Source organism: Metopolophium dirhodum, chromosome 1 (genome assembly GCF_019925205.1).
Source record: "Metopolophium dirhodum isolate CAU chromosome 1, ASM1992520v1, whole genome shotgun sequence".
Lineage (NCBI taxonomy): Eukaryota > Metazoa > Arthropoda > Insecta > Hemiptera > Aphididae > Metopolophium > Metopolophium dirhodum.
The window spans coordinates 93,803,902-93,815,025 of NC_083560.1; positions in this window are offsets into that span (position 1 = coordinate 93,803,902).

Genomic DNA, 11,124 nt, shown 5'->3' on the forward strand with positions numbered 1-11,124 from the left:
GCGAGACAGATGGCGAAAAAACATTTAATTGAAGCAAAAATAAAATCGAAATCTATTTATGACAAACATATTAATCCAATTGAATTAGAGATAGGCGATAAGGTACTTATGAAAAATATGAAAAAGAAAAATAAGTTAGAACCAAATTGGATAGGTCCGTATGAAGTAGTAGAAGTACATGAACCCGTAAATGTGTCTATTATGAAAAATAATAAAGTTATACGCGTTCATATGAATCATTTACAGTTATTTAAAGAAATAATTGATTAAATGCTTAGAAAAAAAAAAATTAATATTAAATAACGAGCTATTAAGTAGGTAAATAAATATATAAACAATTTAGAAATTAGAATAAGTGTAATTTAATAATTGACATCGAAATCAAAGTACTAATCTAGTTATAAATTGTTTTAGGGTTATCATACGTCTGTCTGTTACGCACTATACAATGTTACACACGTGAGCAATCACTCGGGACTTTATTTTGAAAATAAAGGATCCGTCAGGATCATAAACACACAATGGACACTTTTGACTTATGTTAATTTAACAATTTATAATGAACGAGAGAACATTTTTGACACATATTTAGACACTACGAAACAATATTGCATTGAAAACGAATTAATTCCATCAAAATCTAATATTATTTGTCAAAATTGTAGAACCGTATTTACCGATTTTACCAACGGAATTTTGAAAAAAAGGGCTAACATTTTAGAAACATTGGGACATCCTTCTAAAAGGGGGAGGAGAGGATTAATTAATGGAGTAGGTAATTTAGCAAATATTTTGTTCGGAATTTGTGATGATAATTGCATAGAAACAAAGACGAATAATGTATTACAGTTACAACAATCTGAAAAAAATGAGTTAAATATTATAAAATCTCAGACGAGAGTCATTAAAGCAGTAGTTAAACAATCTGTACAGAGTTATAGGCAGTGGTGTAGTGGGGCGTATACGCGGGTATACGGCGTATAACGACTTCTCCAGTTTTTGGTTGATGCGTATACTTGTAATATAATTTGTGATACGCAGGTATACGGGTATACTATTTAGCTATAATATAAACAGTTTTAACGAATAACCAATAATACCAAACATATTTCCTTGTTATCACGTTCAGAAACGGTTATTATTTTTACATTTTACACATCTATTTTTAACTTCATTGCATGGATCTATATTTATTATATACAGAGTGTTTCAAAATGATTCATCCGATTCAGGTTAGGATGTAATGTAAATCGGATGAATCATTTTGAAACACCCTGTATAATATATATTATACATCTAAAATTATAAGCTTATCGATAACGATCGCCGACGCCGAGATGCACGGTCACATGCATTAACGAAAATAATTTTGTCAATAAATATTATTTCGTGTACACTGATACACTGTGTCACTGTACAGTAAACAGTTTACCACAATAATAAAACATTAATAACCTTTGTAGTTTATACTTTGTATATTTTCAATTTTGTTAATATTTATACCGTATATTAACCGTAATATTAACAAATACAAATATATCGGTAAAAATTATACCGAACTCGCTTTGAAGAAAAGGTTTTTATTCTTAAATTGTTAATTTGTTAATTGGTTATTAGGTATTTACTACTTATTACTCGTTATTAGTTATTAATTTATTATTATTTATTTCGTTTCACTAACTCATTTAAAACAAATACAATGGACAAATTTATTATTCGAATTACAAAGGTAAGTCAATAAAATATAGAATACATATGTACAGTAATACTAATATAATATTTTAATGTCAGATACATATTTAATTTACAAAATTAGTAAGTAATTAGTATATTTATTAACTTTTTTCTTAATATAGGGAAAAACTCAACTTCATTCAAATTGTAATCCAGATGGACCGGCTCCTATTGCTGAAAATGAGTTCTCTCCCCCGACAAAAAAATTAAAATTGGTATGTAATTCTTTTTTTATGGTATATAATATAGTATAAGACGTGGCATAATTGAATATGGGGGTATATTTGAATTAATTAAATACAAGTAGGTATACAACTAATTGTTGTGATAAATTAAGTTCAAATAGGTAAAACACAAATGGTTAGTCATATTACTCATATTGTAGTGAACATAATAATGATGTATTTATCAGGAAGTTAATATTTTTACTATGAAAAATAAAAATGTACTTTGGATATTTCTTTAAGAGATTGAAAACAAGCATGATATACTCAATTAAAATATTGTTTTTTTTCAAATGAGATACTATTGATATTTTATTTTATGATATTTTATTTCACACTACAGTTATTGAAAAATATATTGAAATCGGTATTTTGTGGTACAAATAAATATTTCACACTGGGTCTATTTTAATTGGTTTTTCATATCATAACAAACTCAATAAATGTTGTGTTTTATATTTTATATTTTCAATCTACAATAAACTTGTTTAATTATTTTAGAAAATGTCTTCTATTGGATCAACTGACTTAAATCAAAATCTAAAAAATTCTGCTCCTGATGATACATTAATCCAGGTAAAGCTAATCACATTTTAAACTTATATAATTTAATTTAAATAATAATTTATAGTATCACTATATTTAAGGTACCCACCTCTAAAATTTAAGATAAATAGTTTTGATTTAGAAAAAAAATATAAAAATTTATGAATAACAATTAAGGCATTCCTAACTGTTAACATTTAATGGTTTTTATGTAAACTAATTTTAATAAATAATGTTGTTAATTTGTTTTTTTTATACCTCCAAGTATTCAAATAAATAGGTTATAGGACTTGTAATGTGAAGCAGTTTTTATGGTAATTAAGTTATTTTTACTTATTATGCACATTACATATTAGTATATTACATACCTAATAGGTATTACCTATTTATTATACTACAATGTTATTAATGCTCTAAATTAAAATTTTTTTTTTAATATTGCGTATTATTAGCAATTGCTATTGCCTTCTATAATATTGCTTATTTGCACAAATATTTTATTTAAACACACACAAGTATTTTCATGAGTTTACGCATTTTAACAAAATTGTTGTAGCATGAGAACTGCATTATTGATGTATTTTAAATTCAATCCTTATTGCTTACCGATCATTTTTTCTATTACGAATAAAAAGTTCTAATAAGAAAAAAACTATTTCATTTTTAGACAAAAGAACAGTGGCCATCAGTTTGGTCATTTGATCAGTGGATGGAAAAGAAAGGAAAATATCCATGGCTGTTCTGTTCAATGCACAAAATTGGTTGTATTTATTGTAAAGAAGTTGGAACTTTGAAAACGTTCAAGAAACAAGGAGTCGAAATATCAAAAGAATGGAGTACTTGTAATGTTGACTGTGGCATCCACCCAAATAAAAAAAATAAATTATCAAATTTAAGAAATAAAATTAAAAGACATGTCGAATCTCAAGCTCATGAATATGCATTAACAATAAAAAAAGATAAAAAATCACAGAGATTAGTTAAAAACATGGAAGCTGAATGTTTTAAAAATGAGAAATCTACTGAACATGTATTTCGAACTGCATACTTTATCGCTAAATACAATAGGCCTTATGATGATCATCAAAAGCTTATTGAGCTTCAAAAGGTTAATGGCGTACATTTAGGATCTACACTTCATTCGAGATATTCAAGTACTAGTATTGTAAGCCATATTGCCTCTAAAATGAGAGAACGAATAGTGAAAAACATAATAGAAAGCGGGTCGAAGTTAGCTGTGTTAATTGATGAATCTACTACTCTAAGTTCAGCAACTAGTATGATTGTTTACATAAAAACATCTATTTCTAATGAAGAACCTATATTTATATTTTTGGATCTCATTGAACTTTTTACTCAGAATGCAGAAAACATTGTAAATCAATTATTGAAATGTCTTCATGAATGTGGATTTAATGACAATTTTCTAAAAGAAAATTGGATTTCCTTTGTTAGTGATGGTGCTAGTGTATTGCTTGGGAAAAAAATGGTGTTGCAAAACGTTTGAAAGATATTTACCCTCTTATATTCACCTGGCATTGTCTAAATCATAGGCTAGAATTAGCTGTTAATGATTCTGTCAATGATATCACATCAATAAATCATTTTAAAGCATTTTTAGATAGCTTATATGCATTGTACAACAGATCTCCCAAGAATCAAAATGAATTGAAAAAGGAATGTGCAGAATTAGATGTTTTGTTTTTAAAAATAGGTCGAGTATTAACTGTTCGCTGGGTTGCCAGTAGTTTCCGAGCAGTCCAAGTTATTTGGAAAACTTATCCGGCTTTATATCAACATTTAAGCACAGCTTCAAAAGATGATTCTAGAGATACAAAGTCAAGGTCCAAGTATTTAGGATTATGTAAACGTTTAGAAAGTATTGAATTTGTGTTGGATTTAGCATTGATGTGTGATGTCCTATTGGAGCTATCAAACTTGTCTAAAGAATTACAAAGTCATAGAGCAACAATGGTGTTTGCTGATCAAACTATCAAAAGAACTATACGAGTTATAGAATCATTCAAAACAAAGGACGGAGAGTATACATCTGAAGCTAAAAAAGCAAAAACAAATATGGTTTTTAAAAACATAACATTATTTGATAACCAAAAACTAAGACAAATCAACCAAAATCAATTTTTAAGTAGTGTTTGTAATAATCTTCAAATGCGTTTACTTGAATATAATAATGAAGATTCAAAAATAATATGTGATATACAAATATTAAATAAATGTACTTGGCCCAAAGATGTTGATATAAGATTTGGCGAAGAAAAAATAAAATATTTGACTCAGCGATTTTTGATTAATACAGATACTGCTATTCGGGGCATGAGAAAATTTGTTGATAACAATACCATTGTGATAAATGAAGAATTAAAAGAATTAGATGTCCTTATAAAAACTTTACCAGTATCTACTGCTGAGTGTGAGAGAGGTTTTAGTCTGATGAATTTAATATGTTCTGATCTCAGATCTAGGTTAACTATACAGAATATTTCTAACCTTATGTTTATAAATGTTAATGGACCACCGCTTTCTCAGTGGAATCCAACAGATTATGTGAAATCATGGCTATTCAAACATAGGTCTGCAGATGATAATAGATCAAGAAAAGTGGCCCTTCCAAATCTGGAGAAAAAGGATTCTCTATGGAAAATTTTGTAATTGGTACAGATTTAAAGACATTAAAATTTAAAATATAAATATAACAATTATATTTAACAAATATTATAACAAATATATTTAAGGAGTATGGTTTCTGATTTTTTTTTTTTTTTTTTTTATTGATCCTTAAGCTCGGAATCTATGGCCATTAGCTGTTAGTAGGTTGTAAGGTGGTGATGGTAGGGTTTTTGTTGGTAGGGGTTTACACGTGAGTGTTTGTGTTTTTGGCAGAATTTCGAATAGGGCACCTGTAGGTTTCTGCCATGTCCCGGAGTGGGGGATGGCGACACTTGTTCTCCGGACACCGTGACTTGCCCGGAGAAAAATGCCACCCAGTGGTCGAGGATCGAACCCGAACCGGCCGTGCCGCAGCCGACGCGTTAGACCGCTCGGCCACCTCGTCCCCCGATTTCTGATTGTAAACTATAGAGGCTCAATAATTGTGGTAAGGTAGTAATAAAGTGTATGTAATTATAAATATAAAATTAATAATAACGTAGTATATATGGGGGGTGTGGGGGGCGAAGCCCCCCACGTTTACATATCAAGCACATTAAAGCGTATACTCAGTAAAAAAAATTACGACTACACCACTGGTTATAGGGATACTACGTTCTTACGAGATAAAATCAACGAGTTTATGGCAGATATAAGAAATTTATCAGATCAAGTAATTAATAAAACAAGTGAGTTAGATCACAAAACACGAATACATGATTCGTATTTGTTGTTAAATTTACTACTAAGTCAGTATGCATTTGAGACCAATTATATTTCAGAAATGATAAATTTGGCACGGGCAGGTCAAATACACTCGGGAGTGTTATCAATTGAGGCATTACGGGAAAGTATGAAGGAGATTAAATTATTATTACCCAAAGGTACATCATTACCGATTGATTTAGACAATATTGAACCTTATAATTTATATCAATTATCGGAAGTCAGTGTAGTATATAAAAATCAATTATTGATGTTTAATATAAAGATACCGTTAATAGATCAACAAAATTTCAATTTGTATAATATAATTCCGATGCCGATTAAAATTAAAAACAAACAGTTCGCGTACGTACAAAACACTTATGATTATATCGCGATAAGTCCTTCGAATGAATATTTTACGACCTTTACACCACAACAATTAAACACTTGTAAACGAATACTTAATTACTTTATTTGTTATGCCATACAACCCGTACATTCTAAGAATTCTAATACTAACTGTGAAATGGCGTTATTTACGAAACAAAAGGAGAAAACACAAATGTGTAAATATTTATATTTTGAATTACATGGAAGTATATTCCATAAATTAGAGTTTAAGAACACGTGGCTATATACAGTAGGAAAAGAGAATTTAGTATTAACGTGTGGAGTAGATGAGTTATCTGAAACTATAGAGTTAGTAGGAACAGGTTTGTTACGTATTGACGAACAATGTAAAGGTTATGCCAGTCAAAATATATTACACCCAGTTACAACGGTTCAAAACTCAAAATTAGTGGACATAATACCAGAAACTAAGATAATTACATGGGGGCAAAATTTAGAGCAGAATATTACATTTAAAATACTAACGTCTAGGAATATGGGGAAAATTGAAAAACTACATGATTTAAACTCTATATCTAGTTCGTTAGATGACATAAATAGAGATATTGATTATCAACTAACGAAACAATCAGTACGAGAAGTACATAGAAATCATAACTATATATTTTATAGCATTATAATTTTGTTTATATTCATGATAATTTGTACTTTGTTTAAAAAATATTGTATTAACACAACACCACCTCCGACACCGTTACGTGATTACGATCCCGTACATTTTGATACCATCAAAGTAACTGAGGTATGAAATAAGGTAGAATTATTAGACTTTATTACACTTTGAGTATACGTAAATTTGTGTGTCTTTATTATTATACCTCTAATTCAAATTCGAGTGCTGAAGCGGACACGTTACAACAATATGCCCGATCTTTGATATTTCGGTTTGAATATTCTTTCGATTTAATTTTCCAAAGACATGGAAATGATTTATACAAATCAAGAAACTCTAAAACGAACGTTTTATTTTTTAAGGATTTTTCTGACGACATGACTAATGTATCACGACTTGCACGGTCAAATATTGTACATGAAATAAAAATGAAAAATAGTAAGTATACACTAGTAGAGACACTATTCATACAATAGTCTGTAGTTCTTCACGAGTATACGACACGAATGTACATGTCCTCACATGCAATCTATTGTAGTCTTGCAATCTATTGTATCGTCTTAAGAAACCTGTAATATACTCGGGAGCTTGGTACCTACTATCGTAGTACTGATAGTAGATAAGTGGCTGCCAAGATATTATAGTTGCAGGTCGCAGACAATTTGCTTGATGTTGTAGTCGTGGTTGATAATAAATAAAAGACAGTTGTTGTTTTATTGTGAATTTTATTATATTGTTGATAATTTTTATAAGTCCAAAATATGCTCGTACAGAGTGGCGTGAAGGTGCTTGCACTAATGGGTGGTAGTACACGTCTGAAAACAGGCCGATTCGGGCTCCCTTTTATATGCAGTTCCCCGTACCCCTTGCCTATAGATACTGTATCTCGGCTCACGGATGTGATTGGTGTGAACATCGTTCCAGCCCACGCATATTATGACTTCCAGTATAATTCTGTGTATTAAATTTGAAATAATCTTTTTAATATAATTTTAATATTTTTATAATGACTATCGTCGCGTACAGCGTACAGCGTTGTAATCAAAATAATCATATAGTATATATTTTTATATTTGAACATCTGTCGTATACAGAGCAAATTATGGTTCAGTGAGTTCCTAATATCTACCGTCTCTTACCCAAGACATTAAAATGTAATATACAGAAAGAACCCTTACCTCCGTTTCTATTATCCGATTTATGCCGAATTACAGTATCTAAATTATAGTATAGTATAATTTATGTACCTGTGTAATTTGTTTTATTGTTAAGTAGTAACTTGCTTACTACATCTCCCCCTTTAAAAGTTGATTTTTATCGTCTAAATGAGAAAAATTAACTCAAACTTCCTCCATTAGTTCAAGCACTTTCCTATGATTACAAATTTTACATATATCAATTATTACATTACATTCAATTATTACATGTTTACATTTTATGTTTTACATTAATTACATCATTATAGTTATATGGTACATTTCACCATATTAATCATTATTGACAGAATACAGATTATGATTCACAATATTACAGTATATATTTTGCTTATTATCTAGGTTAGTATCTTATGTGATTAACAATATATTCTTTTTTTGTGTTTTTGTTTACATAAATAATCTTATCTTAGTGTTAATATAATATGTGTAATAATATTTTAATATAACATGAATTCTTAAAATCTATTACAATATATTTTTTTTCCGTGCAATATATATATATATGATAAAATAGTGGTGTTTACTATATTTTATTTTCCATTAACATGTTAATTATATTTTAAATGAGTTAGATTAATATATTTCTTATTCCATCACCATGTTAATTACGCCAATATATGCTAATATGTGCATAACTTTCTTTTTTTTTTCATTCATTCTACGTTTACGTTTGCTTCTATATATATATTTTCCATTAATCGCTATATCATTATATTTTATGTCTAGTTAATATTACTATCCCTATACTGTAATTAGATTATATCTTTTTACTACAGGCCCAGACCAACAATAAACTATTGTATTCAAGTTTTATTACATGATCAAGACTAGTATTAAATCGATTTTATTCTATTCTATTTTCGTAATGATTTCATCTTGCTAATTGAACCCGTGTCGCCAGAGTGTGCTGTAAATCAAAGCATCCTCCCGCGACACTGGCTAAACTAACAAGATTTTGTAATTTCTTACTGTGATTTATTATGGCCATTTGGTCCCTTGGTGATCCCGTTAAAAAAATCTGCTATATACACGATTTTTCCAACCAATCACCAAACGATCAAATACCAACATTTCCCTTAAGTGGTCAAACCGTTCGGTGCATAATAGTGCAGCATTTGTCAGTCTCCAATAAAATAGACAAAATATGCCCCTATTATTTACCGCCCGATTCCTAATGTTATTTCTTTCTTTTTTTTTTCTGAAATTAATGTATTTAAAATTACTATTTGTGGTGTTATATTAGTTAATTATTAATATCTAGCATTACTTTTTTTCTATATATATTTACTTTAGTGTGTTAATTAAGCTATTTTGTTATTTGCTATAATAAAAGTTATAAATTCGCAAAAATTATATTTTACAACGTGGTGCTAGGTACGTGGTATTGTCTATATAGGTTGGAATTGTTTCACCAAATTTTGGTACCCATATTCCTTAACCATTCTGTTGAATATGCATTTGGTAAATCTCACATCCGTCTTTGGGTCGTGAGCGTATGTTATTTTATGTTTTTGTGTACATACGCCGCTATGCGCTTCCGTTAAATTCAACAGCTTACCATTTTTCTGGATTCTACCTACATTAAATTCGAAAATTCTCTCAGTTATTTTTCCCCTTAATTTTTCTAATATCATGTAGAAGTCCCCATCGAAATTCAGATCATAGCATCTAATGTTTAGTACTTCTATATGTCCTAACCCTAATCTACTTAGGATATTCCTATCGTATGATCCCCCAAACAATACCACTACATTTATCTTATCTCCACGCAAAATATAATTTTTTATGAATTCTGGTGTTAAGTTATTTAATTGTGAATTCAGACTTTTGTTAAGTTGCGCTAAGCAGGTCGTCTCCACTTCCTTTTTGTTGTGAAAAATCCGCCTTATCGATTTCTCTGCCAACTGTGTTTCACGAACAGTCATAATTCTTATCTGTTCGTGGAGTGGCAAGAGAAGCGGCTTACGAATTTTACACTTGTTTAAGCTGTTCGAGATTGCTCCTGATATTAGCACAATGTCTGTTCTCCTCATATTGGTGAATTCGAAATCCATGACAACGAACTTGACTTCCCTTCTAATTTAAAGTCGATAATATATTTAATGTCATTATTAACTTACAATTAATGTGTTTTATTCTAATTTACTATTTCTAACTACTTGTGTAAATATTTTCTATAAAGTTTCTAATACTTTCTACATATATATTCTAATTATATAACAACCTAACCTAACCTAACCATATATATTCTAATAAAATATTATTTCATAGGTTATTTTATTTGAGGTGGTACATCCTCCCCTCCGAGTGTATTTTGTTCGTCTACCTTATTAAACTTTTGTTCAACTTTGATATCATCCGTACAGAGTTTACTTCTACCTAATCGTACCATTTCATATTGTGGACGTCGCAACGAAGTAAGCCTACATTTATACGTTATGTATATAAAAATGATTAACATGACCGAGAATACTATCAAGCCCAATGTTAAATAAAATAAATAATTACGCGTATCGCTTGCTTCTAACTGTCCTGATTGTGTTAATATTTCATTGTCGATTTGTTGTTGCACCTTATCTAATGATTGTGCTATTTCGTGTATTTTTTCGAGTTTATGTGAATCTTGGTTAACCATTATCTTAGGTAGGTTCATACTTTTTATTCTATCGGATACTTTAAATGATATTTTTCCCTGTCCTACACTCCTACTTCGGGTATAAAGTTAACATAGTGTTTTGATTTTATTTCTTGTGTCGGATTTAAAATAATATCGTTTCCGTACGCTCTGCATTTTGAGCTTAACCAAATTAATCCTTGCTTCCGTATTTTCGTAATGTATGGTTCCGAGTTTTCCCTACACGCAATAGTCAATGTTTCACCCTTTGTTGTGTATATCCAGGTGTTTGCATGTTTTAATTTATAAAATATGTCTTTCGATAATACTAGGACTCCCGTCTCGCATGTTTCTGGCAAGACATCCGGATTTTTGAATAAAGCTGTCTCA